The sequence below is a fragment of the Lygodium microphyllum genome, chromosome 19 (assembly GCF_053477565.2).
Source record: "Lygodium microphyllum isolate KBCC chromosome 19, Lygodium_microphyllum_v1.1.10, whole genome shotgun sequence".
Classification (NCBI taxonomy): Eukaryota; Viridiplantae; Streptophyta; class Polypodiopsida; order Schizaeales; family Lygodiaceae; genus Lygodium; species Lygodium microphyllum.
The window spans coordinates 132,106,732-132,134,061 of record NC_141153.1 but is presented as its reverse complement, the minus strand read 5'-3'; the positions used below and the strand labels follow the sequence as shown (position 1 = coordinate 132,134,061).

General features: G+C 43.1%; 1 protein-coding gene across 6 annotated transcripts in view; it reads left to right on the top strand.

Annotated features, from left to right (window-relative positions):
- The first annotated feature begins 411 nt into the window (after positions 1–411).
- The window catches only part of LOC148020394 (uncharacterized), a 101,471-nt gene continuing 74,552 nt past the window's right edge, over positions 412–27,330 (top strand). For all 6 annotated transcript variants that reach the window (XM_087700691.1, XM_087700690.1, XM_087700694.1 and 3 more), the window contains exon 1: positions 412–706. The gene's annotated coding sequence lies outside the window, so the exon portion shown is untranslated. The remainder of the gene's footprint in view (positions 707–27,330) is intronic.

Sequence of the window (27,330 nt, the reverse complement as noted above, 5' to 3'; positions counted from 1 at the left end):
TTGCTTTGACTGCTACTCATGATGATGGATGCTACATCGTCTATGTTCTTGGATTCGACTTCCCATTGCAGCATCCCTCCAGCTTTGGGGGGAATGGAACTCTAGATTCAATAAAGCTAATGTGAAGCTGCAACAAGATGCTATATTCTCAAACATCAATTGCGTAGTAATCCTTGCAAAGTCAATGGCATGCGTGAAAACTAAAATCACAATCTTTTTTCTCATGAAGCGTACTTTAGATACTAGTTAAATCTAGTTGTAATCATTCAATTATAAGTATGTATAGGGTGCGACTCACCACACCCTCCATTAAAACGGGTGAAATGCACACATTAGTCACTCCCTCACAATGCAAACCATATAGGTACCATCACCGGTGTAGTAAGTACACTCCTCTCATTTCGACAATAAGCCTTATATGGGGGGGGGGTGGCAAACCTACCTTGCCACCCTTCGTAAAGGCTATATAAGCCTCGGCATGTAAGGAAGAACACTCACGTTATGTAACCGTTTCTCATGGATTCACTCCTAAACCTCCTACGCCCTCCTGGTTTCCCCACACGGCGATCGATGGCGCACAATCGGGATTTGACGTGGCCAATTATGATTAGTACCGGAGCATCAAGTTTGTTGGGAAGCACAATCATGAAAGACTGTTGCATCGAATCTGGTTTTTTGATCATTGCTGAATGCGTGGCCTAATCAGGTAGGTTTTGCCCCTATCATCCTCATGTTATTCCACGTGCCTTTACTTGTATGTACAGTTTGTTATCTTCCGGTAGCTGATTTAGCTCTCCTTTCTTATCATTTGTCTTCCGGCTCTCTGTTGTTGAATGATTAATGCACTTGCTTACCAGCTTAATGCACTGGCCTCGCTCATTTGTCACGATCTACTTGCACTCTGCATCACTGATTTGTTGCAAGGGTATAGATCGCGCATGGTTGTAGCCCTCGTCACCTACTATTGGTGGAATAGGTCTGCGATTCCTCGTCAAGCTAATTTGGCTTTTCATAGATCCATCATATGCATTGGTGTCCTGGACCACCTATAACCTTATCCCCACATCGACTCACGAAGAAACAATTTATGACAGGCATAGATCGCCCTCCTTGCATTTATAAAGACTCAGTTTAGACATCTTCCTTCCTACATGATGCATTTTTACAGTTCGTTGATCAGGCACGTGGCATCTTCCTTATTCCTACATTATGCACTTTTGCATGGATTGTGTACTGCCTGCGCAAAAGAAAAATTTAAAAGATTGTATGTCTTCAAGAAAGTTGAAAGTCGAAGGCTCTTATTATCAGCAAAGCAAGTTGCCTTGTGACTGAAATGGACATGCTGTATCCTAGATCTGATCAGCCCAAAAACCACGGAATCCTATTATATCTGTTATATCTTGGAATATACTGCAGGTTCATGAGGCGGACTTGGTTATCAATGTTGCGTAATTATAGTCTGTAATAGTTCCAAGCAGATACGTAGTTTGCATAAGAAGTCTGGCATTACGCGCATAGGTGAGTATCTGACTCTTGTTCATTTTGATGTTTGTGGACTTATGCCCTGCAAGATGTTAGCTGGCATGAAGTATTTCATTACTTTCATTGATGATTACTCACATAGGGTCTAGGTATACCCCATAAAGTAAAAGTTGGAAGTCTTGACGACGTTTTAGCGCTGGCTTACTTTTGTTAAGAACGAGTTTGGATATAGACTGAAATCGCCTATGATTTGACAATGGGGGTGAATGTGTGTTGAGCTAAAAATGCATTAGGTAGACTTAAATAGCCCCAAAACACAGTTAATTAATGAAGAAACCTTATTATTTTAAAAAGAAACGCGATCCTAGAGAGTTACTGTGTCCCACATGCCAAATCCTAATTTGGGTGCCCTAAACTTTCTATAAATAGGCATGTAGCTCACCATTCTCCCTCAATCTCATTTTTGTGGGTTTCAAGAGCCGTACCTTTGCTGCCCACACTCGTTGGCGGAGGATATTGCGGTCAGAGCTTTCCATTGCTGTCTGCTACCATTTGGTGCCTGATTCCAGTCTTTGACTCCACCTGTGAGCTGTCACCTGCAGCCACGAGCTATCGCTTGCATCTAGGAACTATCGCTTAGTATCCTGGAGCTGTTGTCTACTATTTTCATCTTAAGTTTACCGCTGATATCATCTCCTGGAGTTGCTATCATCCAAAATCCACTACCATTACCACCATCTTATTCTTCACCCTACCCCATCTATCCATGTTTACAGACACCTCATGGTTCTAGCTCCTCATTTGCTAAGTATGCTTTTGATGATAGACTCGTTTCAATGGGTCAAACTACACTACTTAGTCAAATTTGATGAGGCATGTCTTAGACTCTTAGAATCTATGGGATTTAGTGTAGGGGTTGGTTTCCCAACTCGATTTGGCACTTGTTCCATATGAGGTTGTCCGCTCATGGAAGGCTCGTAACGCCTTCACTATTATCGAGCTTATAGAGGGCTTATTGTCTGAGTTTCACTCTCAGCTTGAGCATTTCGACTTAGCATTGGAGTGTTGGGTACACTTGACTGACCGCTATGCGGCTTGAGATTGGACTCGTCGCGTCAATTTGGATCATGAGCTCCAAAACTTTAAAATCAGACAAGGATGAATTGAAAGTCAAGTTGGTTGAGTATTGGCATCTTCTCGTTGAGTTCTCAACCACTAGGGCTCCTAATCCTTTGACGATCAGGTTATCCTATTCCTTAATAAGTCACCAAGAAAATGTTTCCATTTTGTGTAGCAAGTGATTTCACAGTCTTTTAAATATCCACATTTTATGAGTTTGAGTGTCAGTTGTTGTGTTACTCATGATTGTTCGATCAATTTTATAACATGTCCTTGATAGAGGGGACTGTTGTTGCATCTTCTCAGAAGGGGTAGTAGGGCAAGGGCAAACCAAACTCAAAAGCAAAATCAAAACAAGGCTAGTGACTCCCAAGGCATCACACAATCAACTCTCAATCTAGATGGCAGAATGTACCTAAGAAGAATAGGTATTGTCAATATTGTTAAAAGGTTGGCCATTGTGACGACAAGTCTTGAAGAGGCACACAACCAAAATCCAAGAATTAGACCCTGGCACCCTAGGTGGGTAACCCCTAATAGGGGAAGTAGGGTGACGGCAACCCCTAGTAGGGGCAGTGGTGAGGCTTAACCCGCATTGCCACTGGTCAGCCATCATAGTTAGTGAACTACTCAACTCCAGAGGGTTGGTTTGACTAGTTTGCAGTGGCCCACATCATCTCCTTAGAGACATCGGATGCGAGTCTCGTTCACATTTGTGAGTTGCCTCGTGATGAGGTAATTGCAAAGGTCCACTCGTCATAGCCGAGCACATCAACACGTGTTTGGCTTGTGGATAGTGGAGCTACCTATCACATGACTCTATAGAGGACATTTTCATTTTCCGAGCCCTTGTAGTCAGAGAGTCCGTGTAGGCAATAACTCCTCAGTCAAGATTTAGGCCCATGGTCGTGTCAAATTTTCCATTGACCAGGGTTAGGATCTAGGTTCGCTGGATGATGTCCATCATGTCCCCCAACTTAGGGTGAACTTGTTGTCCGTTCAGCAGCTTTGCCAATTGGGGCGAGTAGTTTTCTTCACTGTGACCATAGCCGAGGTCCTAGACTCTCAAATTGGTTTAGTGATTGCTCAAGGCAAGGCATAGCCTAATGGCCTTTATTACGCATACGACCCATTTTCTTACCGAGTCAACTAAGCCTGCTTTAGGCCATAGAGGGCCTTCCGCAATTTGTAGACATGGTTCTCCTTCTCTTGCACAAGAAAACGTGAAGGTTGTGAAACATGAATCTCCTCTTCTAGGATGCCATTCAAGAAGGTAGAATTTATGTCCATCTAATAAACAGGCCAACAGTGGTGGGCTGCAAGAGCCAAGATAGCTCGAATAGTAGACATTTGAGCCGTAGGTGCAAAAGTCTCAAAATAGTCCAAGTCTGCCCTCTAAGCAAAACCATTGGCAACAAGCCTAGCTTTGTGCTTGTCCAAGGAACCGTCTGTAAGGTACTTAGTCTTATAGACCCACTTCACAACGATCATCTTCGGCTTCGGCAGATGCGGAACCAACTCCCAAGTTTGATTTTGCTCAATAGAATCAAGCTCCTCCTACATGGTCCGATACCAAATATCCTAATCAAGATCCTTCTTAACTGTAGTAGGCTTGCTATTATGAAGAATTTGTGACATAAGAGTAGAGTTTACACAGAGTGAACTATTCTACTGGGTCTATAAGCAAGGTGATTTGCCGTGGACCTACAGGAGGAGGAGGAAAGTGAGAAACATTTGAATCTTGCATGAGCTGTTGGTACCAAAGAGAAATCCAAATAGGCTTATCTTGTTGCGAGGGAGATTGAGTAGCCTTTGATACTTGCAATGCACTTGTTTGGGTAAGGGACTCCCTGCCATTAAGGGAAGGTAAATCCTCCTCATTTGAAGAAGGCTCCTTCTCTAACAATTGAGCATTCTTAGAAGACTGTGGAGAGGAGGCTAAAGGGGCAAAAGCACTCCATGAAGTAGTCACATTCGTCAAAGGTGGTAGGGAAGCCGGGGTAGAGGGTGGAGAAGGAGAAGGGGGAGAAGTCGAAGATGAAGAAGGGGTGCCAAGAGGCAACTTGGAAGGGAGAAGAGGAATTGAGGGCGGGGGAGGGTCAGTCAAGGACAAAGAATCACCTGCAACAGAACCACAAATAGGATCCTCAAAGGCCATAGCCTCATCGAAGATCACATCCCTGCTCACCTCAAGCTTTCTTCTCATCATATCGTAGAGCCAATAGCCCTTGGTGGTAGTGCTATAGCCCACAAAGATGAGCTTCTTGGACTTCGAGTCAAGCTTCGTCGTACTCTTCTTCTTGTCCACATGGATAAATGTATCACACCCAAAGATGTGAAAGTGAGACATGGAAGGCTTCTTGCCAAAGAAAGCCTTGTATGGAGTCATATCTTGCAAGATAGAAGTCGGGGAGTGGTTGCAGATATGATCCATAGTAGCCACCGTCTCACCCCAAAGGGAACGAGGAAGACCCCGATGCTCCAACATCGATCAAGCCATTTGTAGCATTGTCTGATTTACATGCTCCACTACACCATTCTCCGAAGGTATGTTTGGATGGGAATACTCCATCCGAATACCGTGATCCGTGCAAAATTAAAAAAAGAGGTTAAAAGTCAACTCTCCACCATGATCTGCTCGTACACTACGAACTTTGGAAGTAGTTTGCGTCTCACAAACACCTTCCACTTGTAGAAGCAAGAGTATGCCTCACTCTTGTACCCCAGAAAATAAGGCCACATATAACGATTGAAGTTGTCTATAATAGCATCAAATACTTGGCCTTCCCAAGGGAGGCTGTGGCCATAGGTCCACAAAGGTCGGTATACACCAACCCAAGCGGTGTAGAAGTACTCCTAGTGGCATCTTGTGGATGTGGTTACCGATGTTGCTTGCCCCTCAAATAGCTAGGGTATAAAGTGTGAATAGGAGCGAAATTGGAAAGTCCCTTTGCCATTTTCTTCTAAGAAGCCTGTTGGATAGTGTCAATGTTTAGATGACCGTAACGAGCTTGCCAAAGAAGCCCAAGCTCGTGGAAGAGCTTGCAACTAAGGTTGTGAGTGTGCAAAGCCTACCCTCATGAGAACTTGTCCAAAGAACTACACCTGTAGAAGCATTCTCCACTGTCACTACATCTTGTGTAAAGACCACGTGGGTACCAAGCCATGTAAGGCCATGAGTAGACAAGATGTTAAAATCTAAATCCGGTACATAGAGGACTCTGGCCGAAGAGGATAGCCTGTTTGGCAATAAAGAATAGTCCCACTCCTTAAACGGGAACTATAGGGCTGTCATTGATGGTGATAGTACTCCCTCTGGCACTCATGTCCTAAAGCCAATCCTGTTTGTAGGTCATGTGAGAAGAGGCCCCATTGTCCACGAGTCAAGGCTTCTCTTGAGTGGAAGAAGCAAGAGCTGTATCCTCCTCGGCAAAGACATGCACAAAGACAGAATGTGTCGTAGTGGGGGTGGCCTTCGTATCCTTCGAATCCTTCTTCTTTGGCTTCAAACGGGGGTACTTTTGCCAACACTTCTATTTGGGATGAGTGCCCTTCCCATAGTGTAGGCACTTGGGCTACTTCTCCTTCTCATCCTTCTTGTCCTCTTGCTTCTTGTCCTTGGCTTGCACCTTCTTCTTCTTCGCTCCACTTGTACCTCTAGTAAATTCCTTGGTGGAGCCAGAACCACTGGCTTCAACCTCTTTGAGTCACTTGGCATGCTCCAAGACAAGCGGTGAAAGCTCCTCCCATAAGAGCATCTTGCGAGTTCTCAATGTGGTAAGGCTAGCGTAGAAGATATTGAATGGAGGAGATGGCAACAGAGTCAAAAGGATCATAGCCATATCTTCAGAGGCTATTGTCTGAGCAAGACAGACAAGCTCACCCCTCATGTCCTCCATCTTAGTGATGTGCTCCTTCATAGAGGAGTCGTCAAGACTGAGCATCCACAACTTCTTAAGGAAAATCTTGTGGGCAAACGTCTTGTGCTGATACAAAGCTATAAGCCTCTTCCACATTTCTGCCGTGGTCTTCAACTTGTGAACATGCACAAGGATAAACTCCTACAAACTCATAAAGGAAAAGGATCTGGCTCAAGAGTTGAGCCGATCTCACAAGGTTGCACAGTCCATAGAAATGTCAAAAGTGGTGTAGCAAAGTAAGCATAGACAACTACTGAAATAAACAAGTGAACACAAGATAGAAGAGAGAAAAAATAGAAGAACATTGCAAAAGAAGAGAACTCAAAGATGTGCTCAAATAATGGAATCCTACGTTTTGATATCTGGGTTGCTCCTTCGTGAAGATCACTTGCTCCGGTGCGAGAAATCTCCAAACTGTGTCCTCACTTAGGTGATGATACCATGTGAGAGTGCACAACGGAAGAGAAAAACAAACACACACACACACGCACACGCACACACACAGAGCAGAAGATGAAGAAAAAATATTGCCCTGACTAAGACGAATGCTGATACAATGGGGATGGATTGATTAGTCCTTGCACACAGCCCATAGTGTCAGTGAGGGCATCAGATCAGGCTAATGACCACACACACACACAGAGCAGAAGATGAAGGAAAAATATTGCACTGACTAAGACGAATGCTGATACAATGGGGATGGACTGATTAGTCTTTGCACACAGTCCACAGTGTCAGTGAGGGCATCAGATCAAGCGAATGATGATTGCAGCACCAAGCACGGAGTACCTGCAAATGAAGGGCTGAAGATTGAAGAGTGTGTATTTGCCAAGTGGGAGAGATAGGCTACAAATAGCTAGCAAGACCAAAATTTGGCCGAGACCTGCACTAGTAGGTGCTGAAAAAGCTGACCAACCAACATTTAATGTTGGTCACTTTGAAGAAATGCTAGAAAAATAGAGGAAGGCCATAGAAAAATCTCGGATGGCAAGGACAATGTTTGGTAGGTAGAGCTAGATTATGGAAAGCGGAAACAGGCCTAGGAGTGCACATAGGAAGCCGATAACTGATGGAAATGCACCTAAAACTACCAAGCTTCCATGTCTCCGTCAGACTTTGATAGGAGCTCACAATCAGGAGATGACAGACTAACATGACTAACATAGGCAAGCTAACACATACTGTCATCTAGAGTACCCTAAATGTATGCTTAATACATCCGAGTTCCACTACATTTAGAGCTTTCCATCATCGAGGAGCGGCGGTGCTAGCTTCCTTGTGAGCATCAAGTAATACTTTGGGCCCTTGCTTTGCTATATGTAACTAAGCCCGGTTCAAAGTCGGCTCTAATTAGAAAGCACCAAGGTAAAGCTGCAACAACGGAGGATGGTCTACCAAGTCATCCTCCATCCATTTGGCATCTATGGGTGAATAGTTTTGAAGCTTCACCAAATACCATCAGGAAACCTTACCTCTGATCTTTTGCTCTTTGTGTGCCAATACCTGCTCAGGTATCAATATCTCATCCAATTTCTCAACCTCGGGCTGAATTTCGGCATATACATCCTTTGGCACATCACCATTAAAGGGCCTCAGTGAGCTCACATGAAATACATCATGTGGGTCCGCAAGCTTGGAGGCATATATCACTGATCCTCTCCAACACTTGGAATGGCCCATATTATCTCATACTCAACATTGGGTATAATCTCTCTTTTGCCCTTCATCTTTTTCAGCCTTGCTTGACAATTAGTTGCCCTCTTTTGCTTATCCTGCGATCTTTGAAGTGCATACTTAATCTTCTCATAAGTTGCATCCATGCTCTCCACATAGCGATTAGCCTCAAAGATTTATTCTGTGTGTGAAAAATAGGGGGTACGTTCTTACCACCCTTTACCACCTCAAAAGGAGTCTTACCAATGGAACAATGCACTGTATTATTGTATGCAAACTCAACCAACGACAAATTCTGTCCTCACTATGCTTTGTGAACTGATATATAGCACTTCAAAAGATCCAAAATTGTGGAGTTAGCCTCCTTAGACTGACCATCAGTTTGTGGATGGAAGGATAAAGAGAATTTCAGTGTAGTGCCCATGTTCTCAAACAGCCCCTTCCAAAACAAACTAGTCATCTGTGGGTCTCAATCACTAATGATCGACTCTAGCATGCCATGGTACTTAAACACATGTTGGATAAAAAGATGTGTCATATGATCAGCCTTTATCTTCTTCCTCATTGGAATAAAATGGGCCCGCTTATTGAACCAACAAATTATAGTCCATATCCCATTATTTTCTGTAGATGTACGAGGAAGCTCAAAGATAAAATCCATAACAATGCTCTGCAAAGGCCTGTTTGGAATAGGGAAGGGCTACAATAGACCGGGCATCTTCATACTTCACTTTTTGACACACAATGCATGTCTTGACAAACTATTCAACATCATGCCTCAAAACTGGCCAATAAAAGAAGTGCTCCACTGCCTTAACTGTGGCATCAATACCTCTATGCCTTGCATAAGGAGGAGCACGACTCTTAGTCATCACCTTGGCCCGCAATTGCTTTGTGACACACAATCATTCATGCGTCATCAGAAAACCCTCTCTAAGCAAAACGTGCTCATGTCTTTGGCCATTGTAAAGCTGATCATATATATTCCCAAAGTTTGAATCAGCAGCATATTGATCTCTCATGGCATCCAACTAAGTGTGGTAAACCATGCCGACAATCAATAATTGAGGCTTATGTGATAGTGCATTAGCCACTACACTCTTTTTCCCATCAATATGTACAATCTGAAAATGAAACATAGAGAGAAAGTTTGCCCATCTCATATGTTTCTTTGACAACTTTGTCTGTGTCAGAAAGTATGTTAATGTCGGATGATTTGTTTGCACTGTGAAATCAGACCCTAACAAATGGTGTTTCTATGTTGATAGTGCATCAATTACAACCAAGAGTATTTTCTCATATACCTGTAAATTCATCTCTGCACCATGGAGAACACGACTTTTATAAGCAACTACACGGCCATCGTGCATTAAAATAGACACATGGTTGTTTCCACATGCATCACACTACACGACAAATGACTTCTTGAGATCAGGCAACACAACCACAGGATCTAAAGTCAGTTTGTCTTTCAATGTATCAAATGCTGAAATTTCTACTGCTGTCCATCTAAAAGGCACATTCTTCTTCTACAAAGCATGCAATGGGGAAGCAATTTCAGCAAAGTTCCGCACATACTCTTTGTAGTACGAACAAAGTCCCATAAAGTTATGAATTTTATGAGCATTCTTGAGATGTGGCCATGAACGAATTGCCTTAACTTTTATAGGATCCATACGAATGCCCTCAGCCAATACAATGTGCCCCCAAAAGTGGATCTCATACGAGAAGAATTCACTTTTCTTGTCATTTATCAACAACTAATGCTTCTGCAACTCATTGAATACTATTACCAAGTGCTTCCGATGCTCAGCCTCATTCTTAAAAAAGACAATCATGTTATTGAAGAAAGTATCCACAAATATCCTATGTTGCCAAAAAATGCAATTGATCATTCTATTGAATGTGGTAGGAGCATTAGTAAGCCCAAATGGCATGACAAGAAACTCATGTAAACCAAAAGATGTTTGGAAAGTTGGCTTAGATACATTGTTGGGCCTAATCCGAATATGATGGTATTCACTTTTCAAATCTATACAATTGAAAATGGCTGCCCCCTACAATCTGTCTAAGATGTCATATCGATCCAAGGGATCGGAAATCTATTCTTTATTGTGATTTTATTCAATGTACAATAATCAATGCACATGCACCATGACTTCTCCTTTTTTTGTACTTGAAGCACCGATGAATAAAATGGAGATGAGCTGGGCTGAATTAGCCCTTTCTCTAATAGCTCATTCACTTGACTTGTAATCTTCTCCTGTTGGGCTGCCTTAACTCTATAAGGTGGTTTGTTAGGAGGGCTATTGCCGGGGATCAAGTCTATGCCGTGATTCTCGAACCTTTTAGGCGGTAGCTGCCTCAGAAGTGACTGAGAAAAGCAATCAGCGTACATTTTCAGAAATGACATGTGATCTTTATCCAAGTGAGTCACATTCACAACATTTTCATTAGCACTTTTATCTTTAGTGAAAACCAAATAAGTTGAAAGATGATTTTTCATTACTTTGGAAATGATAGAAGTAGATACAAGAGGGGCAGATTCCCCTTTCAATTTTACATCCAGAGTATGAACTTTGCCTCTATGATAAAGGGTCACAATTTTATCATGAGTATCAACAACTACATGCACACAATGGCACCAAGGCATCCCAAGCAAGACATCACATCCTTCCAAAGGTGCAATAAAGAATTCTTTGCTGTCCACATAACTTTGAATGTGCAAACAAAGCTTTCCAATGATCAAAGTGATTGGCTCTGCGTGCCCCTTGCAGGCCACACCAATCTCACCCATGGGCTCCATCTCATCCTTTCTGATGCCTAGACGAGCAGCCATGTCAATAAAGTTTGATCGTGCTCTTGGATGAAGGAAACTAAGTGCATGCTGATCTCTAATTTTGCCCCATGCTTTGCAAAGCTCGTTGCTCAATGCTATCATCATTAGGCTGATCTGGCACTACATTAGTTTTACCCTTCTTTCCCTTGCTATAATCCTTATCCACTTGCTGTTTATTAGGACAACCCCTTGCCATGTGCCCCTCTTGCTCATAAATAAAGCATTTATTTGCAGCATAAATTCCTTATGATGTGCATAAATTTTCTCAGGCTTTCTTTGCCATCTACTCCTCTTTCTAGCCCTATTTTCAGATCTGCCCTAATTTTCAGCTTTATTTTCAGATTTTCCCTTTTTCTCAGCCTTTACCTCTTTGACATTTGACTTGACATCACTGTCTTGGAATCCTACACCCTTTCCTTGGAGCAATGCATCAGCTGTGGTAGCAGTTTCTATAAGTTGTGACATGTTGGAAATAGTGGATTTAATGCTAAAATCGAGAATTCCCTTTGGCAAACCACATACATACTTCTCCCCTTGCTCATGAAGGGGAACTGACCAAGAAGAAGTAATGGGCAACAAAGCATCCAAAAACTTCTTATTGTATTGGTCCAAGTTCTTGCAATCTTTTGTATCTAATTGGTTCCATGCTGTCATCATGTCCACTTCAAATGTGTCAACAAGTTTGAAGCAAATATTTGCTTCAACTTAATCTAAGTGATAGGTGCTCTTCTTTGAATAAGAAGTGTAGACCACCATTGTAATTCATTTCCCTTCAAAAATGTGGCTGCCTTACGAATTTTAGATGCCTTTGTGAAGTTGCCTTGTGAATAGCATCAAATTGCTGTATGAAAGTAAGACCTTTCAGCGTGTCTTGTGCACCACTGAAAGGTTCAAACTTCACACTTTTACCACCCTCATCCTAGTCCTTTGCTGGACCTATGGGAATCAAATTGTCATAAATAGGCTGCTGCAAAAAGCATTTGCTGCATTTCCACAATAACTAGCACTATCAGATGCATTTACATGGCCAGCACTAAATCCTTGTGCTCCAACAGCCCTAGAGGGTGCAAATGCATTTCCATATGGCCCACTTTGTGCCCAAGGCACTATGTCTATGTTGCCATACATGGGATTGTTCATTCCACTTGACATACTTGGATACATTGGGCGTTGAGAACCATGCATTGGTTGTTGCATACCATAGGGATTCATGTGATAATTCCCGTATGTGGTCCTTGACCAACCATTGCATGAAAAATGGTGCAATCACCAAAGTATCTTTGTTGTCCCATATATGCATTTGCATGAATACCCTGCTGTCCATATGCCCATGGATTGACACTAGCAAGTTGGCCATGCATTTACACTTGTTTTTCTACGGTTACCAACTATTTGTGCTTATTAGCAACTTTGGGCTCTTCCAATGGAGGCTTAGGTATTTCCTTTTGTTCTTTTGGCTGTCTAGAAGCTCTAGAAGGTGTTTTTTTCTTTTGCCTTTGCTGTCATTCTTTGGGGCATTCAAGAATCCAGTAAACTAAGGATGCTTTGCCAATTCAGCAAAGAGATTTGCTGTTGTCCTCATTTGATCATTGAACCTATCTTCAAAATTTTCACTCTCTTGCCGATCATTAATATCTTGAGGCATGGAAACTTTCTGTCCATATTGAGAACCTTGCCCAAGATCATGCATTGCATTTTCCCCTTCACCACATGAATAAACAAGTTGAGATGCATCATCACGACTTGATTCCATATCACCATATGAAGACATACTTGCTATAATCAGCAGCTGAGTACAATTTGAGCAATAATGCAACACTTTTGACTTGCAATTAGGTGCCTCGGCCCACCAATTTGAAGGATTTGATGGTATCCTGGTGATGAAACCATGAAACCAGCCTTCCTTCCGTGGAAGGGTGGTAATAACTTGATTATAACTTAATTATAGTAAGTAATAATTAATGAAATGTTGAAACACGTACCAATCAATCTTGGACATTGGATACCTTGTTGGCCCTAAAACTAGTGCCCCTTTTGGTATTTCTTGGTCTTTAGTTGGAATGGAATTCGAATATAATGGGATTCCTTCAATCCCCTTCGCATTCCAAAAGCCCCTTGCTGTCAATAATAACCAGCAAGTCTTCAAATTGATTTGCTCGGGCGATTGGCCTTCACCGATTCCTTGGGAAATGAAATTTGCCCCAAATTTGAATGTTGGCTGGTCCCTCACTTGAATCTTGCTGAGAATTAATTCTTAGCCTTGAAAATTCAAGTCACGAGGCTTCAATCTTTTGGGATGCTTCTTGAGGTTGCTGTCAAACCCTAATTTCTATGCGTTTACAGCAGAGACAAATACAACTTCTTAGCCTGTAGTGATTAGAATGTTGAGATATTCGGATGAAGGTTGGGAAATGGTTGGAGAACGAGAGATAATTTTGAGTAGAGAGAAAATTAAGAATTCCATCATGAGAAAATGGAAGAAATCAGCTGTTGCCCTGTCTAGAGAGCCATGCAAGCTATCTGCATTGATGGAACACACCAAATATGATGTTTGTTTGATTGAAATAGCTCTCAAACTGCTGTCACCTATTGTTGTAGTTTCTTCAGGGCATGTCACTAGCTCTTGGAGGGTCTCTTGCTAGCTAGAAATGGCTTGTCAATTGTTGTAGCAGCTATGGTAGCCTTCTCTCTGTCTCTCTCAACTTGCACAAGGTTGCAATGATCCTCACTCACTCACTCTCCCCTAGCCTCAAACACATCTTTCTCACTTGCATAAGCAAGTTTTGCCAAGTGGCAACCTTCTAATCCCATTTTTCAGCATTATTTGTATTATTAAATTAATTTTCAACTTTGAAATTTTAAAAAATAATTTAATAATCATTTTAGTGCCAAAAAAATTAGTTTGATCTGCCAACGATTAAATTGGCTAGGCCAATTCATCTCCCAAGTGTTCTCGAGTCTTCTTTAGTCCCCAGATTGGCATTCAGTACCATTAAATGCCAAATCCCTAGTGTCACCAACTAACACTTATGGGGCTTATAAAATGTCTTAGGCCAATTTTTGGCAGTTGGTAGTACCTAGTATCAGTGAAACATTACTTTAGATAACTTTTGCCTTTGACATCCATTGATTTCCTTGCGTCCTTGGCTCCTAAATTTTAAATAATCTCAGTTGTACTTCACATGTGCAACACATACTTAAACAGTTGATTAAAATCAATCCAAATGTTAAGTAGAGCAAACAAAATCTCATGTCCTCATGACAATCACAGGGATACATACTTTATGATCTGGTTTCACGAGAGATCTACGAGTTGAGATGTTCAATTTGTGGAGTTTCTAGCTTTGCAGAGGGGGGTGCTGAGCATCTTGTAGTTGGGAACATGAGCTAATGTCTCTTAAGCCTTTGGAGCCAATGTCTCTTGAGGCTCCACCATTAGTGAAGGAGGAGATTGCTTCACCACTAGATTCATCCATTGAGTTGGTATTGGTGGATGTTCCAAAGACTTCATCAGAGGTGGAGTGACAAGGGGAGTATTGACCCTTTTCTCATTGGATATGTGATACACTCCGTGATGTAGGGATTGAGGAAGTTTTTGAGGAGTGGTAGCTGCAGGATGGCCCACGGTGAGCTGGGTGGGACCAAGCAGATTCCATCGAGCTTGTTTGTACTAACTATTATTTAATGACTCATGCCATATAGGATAGGGAGTTCCACCTCCATGAAGGAGGCTTTGTAGTCACAACATTGGTGGAAGGCTATGGAGCAGGAGTTGGAGGCTATTGAGTGGAGTGGCACTTGGAACCTTGTGCCAGGGCTTGTTCATGGGAAGGTGATTGGTGTCAAGTGGGTCTTCAAGACCAAATATCAAAGTGATGGCACTTTGGATAAGCTCAAGGTGTGGCTAGTTGCTAAAGGGTTTGCATAGCAGCTAGAAGTGGATTTCCATAATACCTTTGTATCTACAACTCAGATGGCTATCACTAGGACTGTTCTTGCCTTAGCTAGCCATAGGAGATGACTGGTTTATCAGCTAGATGTGAAGTCTATCTTCTTTAATGGTGATTTGAAGAAGACCTATGCTGAGTAGCCTTCGAGTTTTTTTGTCATTAGATGGTTAAGTTTATAGGTTGAAGTAGGCCCTTTATGGTCTCAAATAGGCTTCGCATGCTTGGAACGAGAAGATAGTTTCGTTTCTCCAAGGAAAGTTAGAGTATCAATGTTTTGTTATTGATCCCTAGTTATATATCCACACATTAGTTGGAGGGCATGCATTGTTCGTGTGTTATATCGATGATCTCATTCAGGTGGCCATGCCCAAAAGGTCAAGTAGACAAAGGAGGCACTACACAAGTGTTGGAGATGATGGATATGGAACTTCTCTAGTTCTTTCTACGACATGAGATTTGGTAGACTCCAAGGGGGATTTTCATGTTTGAGTAGTGGTATGTGCAAGAGCTTTTGACCACCTTTCAGATGCAAGGGGGTCAATCTATTTCTGCTCCCATGGATCCAAGCAGGAAGGCTACGGCCCATACAGATTTAGCGGTGGCAAATGCTACCCGCTAGAGGTAGTTGATTGGGTTGTTGATATGGCTTCTCAATACTTGAATTGATTTGTGCTTTTCTTGTTTATTTGCTTGCAGGGTTGATGGGTGAACCCAAGCTGGCTCATTGGTAGGTTGCTATGAGAATTTTGCAGTTCCTAAAAGGGATCCCCAACCTAGGTATTTACTATCCAACATACATACTTATGAGGAGGCTATGCGTAGAGGTAATTCTCATTGTTAGGAGAGGGCTATGCAGTCTAAGTTTAATTTTTTATAGAAGAACTATACATGGGATTTGGTTTCCTTGCATGATGGAAAGCACACATTTCTATGCAAGTAGGTGTATATGTTGAAGAGAATCTGTGGTCACCCTAAGCTAACATATAAGTGGGTAACTTGGTTTCCTTGTATGATGGAAAGTGTGCATTGCCATACGAGTAGGTATACAAGTTGAAGAGTACCCTTGGTCACCCTAAGTTAGCATATAAGGCTTGATTAGTTGCTAAGGGATTTAAGAAGGACAAGGGAGTTGATTTTGATGAGATATTGTCTTAGTTATTCCTTTAATTTGGGTGCAGGTACTATCTCTTGGAGTAGTAAGAAGCAATCCACAGTTGTCCCAGCATCTATAGAGGTGGAGTATAGAGCAGTGTCTTCTACCACTTGTGAGATAGTGTAGCTTCAGAGGTTGTTAGGCGAGCTTGGTTGTCCTCAGATAGGTCCTATTTATACTTCATTGTGACAATGAGAGTTGCATTGCTTTGGCATAGAAGCTTGTATTCCATGCTAGGTCGAGCACATTGAGATCTCGTACCATTTCATTCGGGAGAAGATCTTGGATGAGACTATGGATGTGGCGTATTATGGAGTATAATTTGGTAGACTTATTTACAAAGGCTCTTTCTCGTTGCTGTTCAACAACAATCTAGATCCTTGAATCTTTTGCTGTGTCCAGGATCTGAGAGGGGGTGTTAGAGATTCGGTCATCCCTTGGATGGGCACAAGCAGAGTATAGTTAGTTTAGGGAAGTTTTATTTATTTTCGGATCAGGTTGGACAGATTTATGCAGTTGCCTGTTGATCACAACATTTTTTGGCAGCAATATTTTATTGTTACTTTATTGGTTATGCTGCAGTTGGCCAGTTTGCTGGAGTCAGCCAGTATTTTAGTGGCCGGCCTGCATTATTTTATCCATTTCTTCCAGCCTATTTATTGGCTGGCATGCTTGGGGTCACGCATCATTCATATTTGTGTGTAGGTGAGAGTGCTCTGGCAGATACATTTGACAGCTTGTTGTAGAGACCCGTTCCCTTTATTCAGTGTTCATTCATAGCAGATTTCTATGTTCTACTATCTCTTTGTGTCTCTGTTTCTCTTCTCTTTGTGCTCATTTTCTTTTTGTTTGGTCATACGCTTCTATACTCTCTTCATTTTGACAAAATGCCCCAATGTGAAGCCAAAGGAAGGTTCCAAAGATTTGAAGGCTATCGCGGCTACTACAGAGTCTATCTTTGTCTATTTGTTTGAGGTCGAGGATACAACACTTGCTTCTTCCGCTAAGGAGAAGCCATGGCTTAGTGAAGCCTCTTCACGTATGACCTGGTGACAAGATTGATGTTTGGACATTTGTGCTAGAGGGGGTTCCATCATCATTGGTGGCAATTCCTCTGTTCTAATTCGAGGAGTGGGGACCATTCCCCTTACAAGATCGTTAAGATTTTTCAGCCAATGTTTCTTAGGTACGAGATTTGGGTTTTAATACTCTTTTTGTCCATGGTTTGGTACAGCTAGGTACATGGGTGGTCTTCAACTCGGATGCTACCACCATCGAGGATGCTTATATAGTTGCGGTTCTTTGGACAAGTACACAGGAGAGTGTGCTTTACAATCTCATCACCCTTATTGTGTGGTCTTCTCAAGAGCTTGGGCTACTTTGGCATGCCCGTTATGGGCACTTGTACTTCGATTCTGTTTGACAGGCTTCTCAAAAGAAGATGGTGGAGGGGTCTTTGAGACTTTTCTCCCATCCACACTTTATGCTCTAGTTGCTTATGGGGCAAGCAACATAGGCAACCTTATCCATAGGTTGCTTCATGAGGGGCTACTATTTTGTTAGAGTTGATGCATACCGACTTGTCCGCCTATGGGCATGGTCTTTCATGGGAAGGCCAAGTGTTTAATGCTTATTGTTCATGATTTTAGTAGATATATGTGGTCTTATTTCATTTCATGGTCTACAAAAGCAAGGCATATTCCAACTTTTGTGTTCAGTTGGGGAGTGTTTGTTGAAAAGCAAACGATTGTAAGTTTGAGATGCATGAGCCGACCATGGTGGCAAGTTTTGATTTAAAGTCTTTGATTGTTTTTTGTAGTGAGGACAACATTTAGATGGAGTATTCCCATCCGAAAACACCATTTGAGAATGCTATGGTGGAACGTGGCAATTGGATCATGCTTGAGATTGCTGAGCATCATGGTCTCCCTTAGTCCCTTTGGGGTGAGGAAGTTACTACAACAGTTCGCACCCGCAATAGGTCTTCGACATCAAGTTTATAGATCATGACTCCTGATGAGGCTTTCTTTGGTAGAAAGCCTTTTATCTTTCGTTTTTTCATCTTTGGGTGCGATGCGTATGTCCATGTGGACATGATGAAATGGCGGAAACTCAATGTGAAGTCCAAGAATTTTATCTTTGTTGGCTATAGTACAACCACAAAGGGCTATAGGCTCTATGACTTGACTAAGGGAGATATAGAGGTGAGTTAGTATGTGGTTTTAACTGTTAGCAGTCATGTTTGTCATGCCATGTCATCTCCTGCCTGTGAGCCTCAGTCTGAGTCAGACGAGGACTTTAGGAGCTCTGACTTGTCTATCACTTTTTTTGACGGAGGAGGTAGCTCATTCTAGAGCACTCAGTTTATTGCATGTCAGTGCATTTTCTCCTCCAGTCGGGATTTTATGTGCATTTCGCGGGGCAGTTTCTGCATTCTTCAGCCTGCCTCACCTGCCGGACATTGTCCACCCTTTCCGGGATTTTTCTGAGCATTCCTGGCATTTTTACCAGCATTAAATGCTGGTCAGATCAGCATTAAATGCTGGTCGGACATATTTATGGCCTCAAATTTCAGGTCGGCCAGTTTTTGGGTTTTTTGGCTATTTATAGCGATTTCCCACTTGGCAGTCAGTTGTATTATCATCTTCCCTCCTTCTTTGGCAGGTGCACACTCCGACTCCGTCATCTTCCTCCGTCTTTGGTGCTGCCGTCATCATCAGCCTGATCTGGTGCCCTCACTGACGCTTTGGGCTGCGTGCAGGGACTGATCAGTCCATTTCAGTGTATTCAGCATTCATTTCAGTCAGTGCAGATTTTCTTCCTTCATTCCCTGCTTTCTCTCTCTCCTCCTCTGTGTTCGTGTTCTTCTTCCGTTGCGCACTCTCACATGGTATCATCGCCTGACTGAGAGCACGGAGGACCTAACCTTGTGGAGAGATACCTCACCCCTCTTCTGCTGCTGTCGCCTCATCTCCAACTGCCCAGGCGGCCCCTCCAGGTGGCCATTCTTCTTACGTTTGCTACAGACGACTCCTCCAGAGGCTGCCACGTCATCAAACGACCCCTCCTGCTTGCGTTTACCATCAGGCGGCCCCTCCTTCAGCTGGGCGACACATCATCAGGCTGCGTTTTGCAGATCTGGTGGTCGTTTCCACTCCTGGTGATTCATCTCCTGCTGGCGACCCAGTCCTAGGCTGCGTTTTGGTGCTTTCGGCTTCTATTCTTGTGATCTTCATCAGATACCCTTGCGTTTTGCAGCTCCAGGTGTTTAAAGGCTATCACAGCCTGTGTTTTGTTGGTTGGTGACCCTACTGCTGGTTCTACTTCGGCTTCGGCACAGTTTTCTTTGGTGTTTGGTGTTTTGCAGATTGGAAGATGTCTTCTCATCAGTTTACGGGCTTTGATGACTCAGATGATGAGCTTGAGTCTATTCCTCTTTCCCGTCCCCCTTCTATTCATGTATCTCGGCAAGCCCCTTCCAGTGGGCCGAAGATGCAGCCTTTGGTACCCCCTGTACAGGTACCCGTACTTTCTCAGCTGCCCAAAGAGGACCGGTTGGATGGCTCCAATTTTTCTCTATGGTCTTGCAAGGTGGAGTGTATCTTGGACTCCTTCGATCTTTGGGAGCTTGTTTCTGTTCCTATTCCCCGGCCTAAGGTGGATCCCGCAGATGGGACATCTATGGATCATGCAACCTTATGGGACCGGCTTAATTCTAGAGCCAGATCTTTCCTCTTTCTGAGTTTGCAGGATTCTGTCCTTGTTCATGTTCACAGGTTGAAGACTGCAACAGACGTGTGGAGAAAGCTTGTGTCTCTCTATCAACAGAAGACGTTTGCCCACCGGATATCTCTCGAAAAGAAGTTGCGGATGCTCGCTATTGATGATAGTCCTTCCATGAAGGACCACATCAACAAATTACAAGATATGAGGGATGAGCTTGCATCCCTCGGTCGGACGATATCTTCTGAAGACATGGCTATGATTCTTTTGACTCAGCTGCCATCGCCTCGGTTTGATGTCTTCTACACCAGCCTTCTTACATCGAGGATCCGTGAGAAGCTTCTATGGGAGGAGCTATCCCCGCTTGTCTTGGAGCATGACGAGCGACTCAGAGAGGTCAGTGCCAGTGGATCCAACTCCACTAGAGCCTTTGTTGCAGGTTCGGGAGGACAGAAGAAGAAGAAGAAGTCAAAGGCTAAGAAGAAGGACAGTTCTTCAAGCTCTGACTCAGATTCAGAGAGACCGAAGTGCCCACACTGTGGGAAAGGGACACATCCAGAGGAGAAATGTTGGAAGAAGTATCCTCACCTTCGTTCGGGAGCGAAGGGTGGATCTACATCGGAGCCTTCTTCTACCTCTACACCAGCTGTTACCCATGAGTCAGTGTTCCTTCATATCCATGCTTTGGAGGAGGATCCTTATTCCGTGGCTGCAGTGTCTTCTGCGCAGCCTTGGTTAGTGGACAGTGGTGCTTCGAGTCATATGACTCCCCGAGGTGATTTGTTACAGGATCTCCATCCATCAGAGGGTTTAGTCACTGTTGGTAACATTTTATCGGTGTCTATTAGTGGTGTTGGCACATTGCCTTTGTTTACCGACCGACCTTCGAGCTCCTTTTCACAGGCCCTACATGTTCTTGATTTGGGCCTTCCCCTCCTCTCAGTTTATGGCCTTACGAGGCTTGGCACACGAGTGATCTTCACCGAGCATGCCGTTGTTATTGAGGATTCTTTTACAGGAGCTGTCTTATCTACAGGTTGGCAGGAGAGCGGGCTTTACAGGCTCCATTCCCCTTCTTTGATGCAGGGTCCTCCGAGGCAGTCTATTGCTACACCCGTTTCCGCTTATGCACCTTCTATTCCACAGGTTTTCTCCCATCCCCCACCTCCTCCTCCGGTGGTTCCCTCGTACCCCCCATCCCTTTCAGAGGGGGATGATCTCGGTGATGCAACTGTGGATTCCCTCGCCCCTAGTGTTTTAGAGGGGGATTCCCAGGATCCTGAGGAGCTCCTTCAGCAACAGTCTACATCGACGGACTTCATCGACCTTGGCATTCCTCTTGCCACCCCAGGATCCATTTCTCCCTTGGCCTTCTGCCACATCCAGGATCTGAGAGGGGGTGTTAGCAGTCATGTTTGTCATGCCATGTCATCTCCTGCCTGTGAGCCTCAGTCTGAGTCAGACGAGGACTTTAGGAGCTCTGACTTGTCTATCACTTGTTTTGATGGAGGAGGTAGCTCATTCTAGAGCACTCAGTTTATTGGATGTCAGTGCATTTTCTCCTCCAGTCGGGATTTTATGTGCATTTCCCGGGGTAGTTTCTGCATTCTTCAGCCTGCCTCACCTGCCGGACATTGTCCACCCTTTCTGGGATTTTTCTGAGCATTCTTGGCATTTTTACCAGTATTAAATGCTGGTCAGATCAGCATTAAATGCTGGTCGGACATATTTATGGCCTCAAATTTCAGGTCGGCCAGTTTTTGGGTTTTTTGGCTATTTATAGCCATTTCCCACTTGGCAGTCAGTTGTATTATCATCTTCCCTCCTTCTTTGGCAAGTGCACACTCCGACTCCGTCATCTTCCTCCGTCTTTGGTGCTGCCGTCATCATCAGCCTGATCTGGTGCCCTCACTGACGCTTTGGGCTGCGTGCAGGGACTGATCAGTCTATTTCAGTGTATTCAGCATTCATTTCAGTCAGTGCAGATTTTCTTCCTTCATTCCCTGCTTTCTCTCTCTCCTCCTCTGTGTTCGTGTTCTTCTTCCGTTGCGCACTCTCACATTAACGAGGTTTCGGCTTTGGATACTCCCATTAATGTGTCAAGATTGTGGGAGAGAAGGAAGGAGTCTCACTTGTTGCTTTCTTGCTTGCACAATGGGGGAATACACACAAAGGTGGAGGCTGAAAACAGTTTTCCTCTTCTTAGTTGTGTAAGCCAAAAAGAACTCAAGTACATAGAAATAGAAGAACCCTATATATGGGTCTCAAACCAAACTCAACTAACTAAGGTGGCATACTAACTGAGCCACGAACTAGAGTAGATAAGGATAGCTGTCATCTAGCTATTATTCATGGGTGGTGTACCAACCGCATCTGCAAACTGACAAGTCGGTGATATAAATGCACAACGGTCACCCTGGCATATCATGAGTGGAGCTCGATATCTCAACACTCCCCCTCGAGCTCAATCCCAATTCCTGCACACCAAGCAGGTCTCTGAACTTGCGCGGCTTCTCTGCGCCCAATGCCTTCGTAAATATGTCAGCTACCTGATCCTCTGTGCTGACATAAACTAGATCAATAAGACCCAGTAAAACCCTCTCCCGCACATAGTGATAATGCACTTCAATGTGCTTTGTTCTAGCATGATAGACTGAGTTATTTGCCAAGTGTATACTACTCATGTTGTCACAATAAATGACAACTGGCCCATCTGTAGGATGATGCATATCATAAAGTAGCTTATGCAACCAAGCTACCTCACATGCAGCCATTGCTGCGCCCCTGTACTCAGCCTCTGTGCTCGACAAGGCAACTGTAGGCTGTTTCTTGCTGCTCCAAGTGACTGTAGCACTTCCAAAAGAGAACACATATCCACTGATAGATCGTCTATCAGAAATACTACCAGCCCAATCAGCATCAGTGTATCCATGCAACTATATCTGAACCCCAGTCTCATAAAGTAGTCCATACTACAATGTGGACTTCACATACCTGAGTATGCGTCTAGCCGCATCCAAGTGCGGTTTCCTTGGAGCCTGCATAAACTGACTTACCAATCCAGCAGTATAGCTCAAATCTAGCCTGGTAATAGTCATATAAATCAAACTTCCTACTATGAGTCTGTACATAGTAGGGTCTTCCAGAAGCTCACCTGCATCTGCGCTCAGCTTCACATTCTGCTCCAAAGGAACTGAAATAGGCTTACAGCCTGTCATCCCATATTTGGACAGCATGTCCAATCCATACTGTCTCTGCAAGAGCCGTATCCCACTTGGTGATCTAATCACCTCAATGCCCAAGAAATAACGCAGCTCTCCCAAATTCTTCATCTCAAACTTCTGCTTTAATAGCATTTTCACATGAAGGATATCTTCATCACTATCACCTGTGATAATCAAATCATCAACATAAATGACAAGTAGCATAATACCTTTCTCTGTTTTTCTCACATAAAGTGAGAAATCTGCCTTGGAAATCTGAAAGCCAATAGTGACAAGATACTGTCTTATCTTGTGAGACCATGCTCTAGGTGCTTGCTTCAAGCCATACAAGGCTTTCTTCAACCTGCAAACAAACTCAGGATGAACAGCATGCACATAACCTGGTGGCTGCTCCATATAGACCTCTTCTTGCAAATCACCATACAAGAAGGCATTCTTTACATCCATCTGATGTAAAGACCATTCTTTTGATACAGCCATAGCAATGACTGCTCTTACGGTTGCCATCCTTGCAACCGGACTGAATGTTTCTTCATAATCAATGCCATATGTTTGTGCATACCCCTTGACTACTAATCTTGCCTTGTATCTGTTCACAGAACCATCTGCATTGTGCTTCACCTTATAAACCCACTTACAACCAATTGCATTCTTATCTTTAGGCAAAGGTACCAATTCCCATGTAGCATTTGCTTCCAAGGCATCCATTTCTTCATCCATGGCTTTCTCCCATTTTTCTTTTCCCATGGCTTGCTCAAAAGAAGTGGGTTCTGGTTCCTGTATCACTTTGACAATATATGCATAGTGAATGGCTGTAAATCCATCATATTTCAGCCTATCCACAGGATAGCTAGCTCTGGTAGACCTGCGCAAAGTAGGTTCACTCCCAGGTGCTCTCAAAACATCCCTGGTCTTTCTTACTCCAGGTGTAACAATAGAAGGAATACCCAACTCATCATCAATGCTCTGTTCTGAGCCACTGGATTCACCATCCACATAAGAGTGACCTGCATTCACATCAAGCATGGGCTGATCTACCTTCTCTTTTCCTTTTTGTGATACCTGCATACCACTATTTGCATTGCTTTGAGAAGATTCTCTTGATCTCAATCTGCCTGTCCATGGCGAAGAATGTGAACCACTACTAGAGGACACTTCAGGTCCACTAATATCTTGTGACTGTTGTTGTGAATTCTGTGCAGCATTACCATTTTGTGCATCTACATTATCAATCACATTTACTGGTTTATACCAGCTACTCATCTCATCAAAAACATCTCTGCTCACTGTAAACTTACAAGTAGAAGGGTTATAGCATCTATGCAGAGAATAACCAATAAAGATGCACTTCTCAGCTTTTGGATCCAACTTGGATCTCAACTCATCTGGCACATGAATATAGGCAATGCAACAAAAAATTTTCAAATGAGAAATATCTGGTTTCCTACCAGTATACCTCTCCTCTGGAGTCATCCCATGTATTGCTGCAGTGGGAGTCCTGTTCATTATGTAGACTGCTGTAGCAACTGCTTCAGCCCAGTAAAAATCTGGCAAGTCTTTTTCATTGAGCATGGCACGAGATACCTCTCCAATATGCCTGTTTTTTCTTTTTGTAATTCCATTTTGTTGTGGGGTATGACTGCATGAATATTGCTGCTTTATGCCATGCTCTTGCAGGAACCTTGCAAACTCATTTGAGAGGTACTCTCCCCCTCCATCTGACCTTAGGCATTTTATTTGCAGGCCTGTTTCTTTTTCAACCATAGCTTTAAGAGTTTTGAAATGCCCAAAAACTTCACTTTTCTTTTTCATAAAATACACCCAAACTTTTCTGCTATAGTCATCAATAAAAGTGACAAAATAATGACAGCCTCCAAGAGATGCGGCTTTAGTAGTCCACACATCAGAGTGGATTAATTCCAATGGCTTCTTACTCTCTTGAATATGTCTAGGAAATGGTTTCCTTGCCTGTTTTCCAAATTGACAGGCTTCACATACCTTATGCATTTCTGCAACCTTGAATTTAGGCAATCATGCAACAATATTTTGGGCCTGTATTGATTTAAGTTGTTGTACATTAACATGACCAATGCGTTTATGCCAGATATCGATATCTGCAACTACACCGGTCCCATGTGCAAACATTGCTGCACTCAATTCAGGCATGTCTGCATCCAACGTAAACATTCTGCCCTTCTTCTTTCCTTTTGCTATCAAGCGACCTTTATTTTTTATATCCTCAACAAAGCATCCATGGGAATTAAATCTGACCTGCAAGCCCTGCTCAACCATTTGACCAACAGAAACTAGATTCTTGGTGATATTCGGGACATGAAATACATCCGACAGGTATTTCTTTTTCCCATCCTGCATAGACAAAGGAATATTTCCAATCTGCATAATAGGATGTGCAGTATCATCACCAGTCTCCACAAATCCTGGTTTTTCCATTTTCCTTGCATCCTGTATTCATTCTGCATGACCTGTCATGTGGTTTGATGCACCTGAGTCAACATACCACACATCGTTACTTTCTTCTGCACTTGTCACAGAATTGGTCATGTGCTGCACCATAAACAAATGCTCATTTTTGTCATCACCCTGTCTACTAGAAGATGCATAATTCCCTTGTTGCAGTTTTCCGTTCATGATGTCATTCTGTTTTTTATAGCAGTCTTTAGCCATATGACCAATTTTACCGCAGTAGTAGCATTCAACATTGCTGTTTGCATTTTGGCCTCTTTGCCATCCACCATGACCTCTTTGGCTCTCCCTGCCTCTAGAGTTACCACGCCCTCCTCCATAAGACTGGTTTTCTTGAGTTTGCTGCATATTTTGATTTCTACCACGGCCTCCAGATCGGCCTCCTCTACCTCTGCCTCTACCTCTTCCAGCATTTGAGTAGAAGACAGCTTCTTTTGAAGTTCCTCCTGAAGAAAATGCACCACCATTTCTCTGCTCCTCAGAAATTAGAAGAGCAATCAACTCCTCAAAATCAGGAAATCTTTCACGGACGGAAATGGATGTTCGGAACTGTGCATAATCCTTTCCTAGACCATTCAAGGTCACAGAAACTAAATCATCATCTTCCACTGGCAACCCAATGGAAGCAAGTGCATCTGCAATCTTCTTCACCTTCATGTGGTAGTCATTGATACTCATACTTTCTCTTTGCACATTGTGCAACTCTTGTTTGAGCTACATTTTCTTGGCTTGCGTATTTGTGCTATACATTTTTGACAAAGTATCCCATGCCTCCTTTGGCGTACTTGCATCTTGAATATGCACAATCATAGAGTCTGAAATGTTGATAGATAGCCAGTACATAACTTTCCTGGCTCTCTCATGCCATGCTTTAAATACCTGCATTTGCTGTTGATTGGGAACATCAGGAAGAACTGGTTCTTCTTCATTTCCTGCAACGAATTTCCAATATCCTTTTCCCATAAGGAAATTCGTCATTTTGAACTTCCATGCTTGGAAGTTGTTCTTGTCAAGCTTTTCAGTGACAATCTGTGAAAGAGAATCAGACGCCATTACAGAGCACTGCAAAAAATTCTGTCACTGCAAAGAACACAGCTTCAGCCTCACAAGGGCAAATCTGCAAAACTGACGGAAGTGGTATTTGACCACACAGTCACTTCCTAGTGACGATTTTGCATCAACAGGCAACAAGGATGATTCTGTAACTCCCAATGTCTCTGTGCACAGGCATACGATGCAATTTCTACAGTAACTTTTCACCGACCTATAGAATAGTGGTTGCACAGTATAAAACAGGGCCTTTTCCTGAGTGCGTGCAGAAAACTTTCGCCTCCAAAACAGGCCCCGAAATGGCATCAAATAAAAAAAACAGAGCAACACCGCGAAGGGCGTCTCAATCTGAGACAATGCACTCTTGCACTTTCTGGCTGTGCTACCTGCAGAGACTTGCTCCCATTATATTTTGATGGAGTGTCCAAGGGCCCTAATAAAAAAGGGAGTGTTGGAGTAGTAATCCGAGATCCTCGACGTAGAGTTACGATGAAGTTAGCTGCTTATCTCGGGGTAGGATTCACTAACAATATGGCGGAGTATAAAGCCTTGATTATGGGACTGCATATTGCCAAACAAGGTGGTATTCAGCAGTTGTTAGTAAAAGGGGATTCCCAGTTGATCCTGAATCAGCTAGATGGGACATACATAGTGCGGAATCCCATTCTTTGTATGTATCATTGAACTGCGATGACCCTACTTGAGGAGTTTG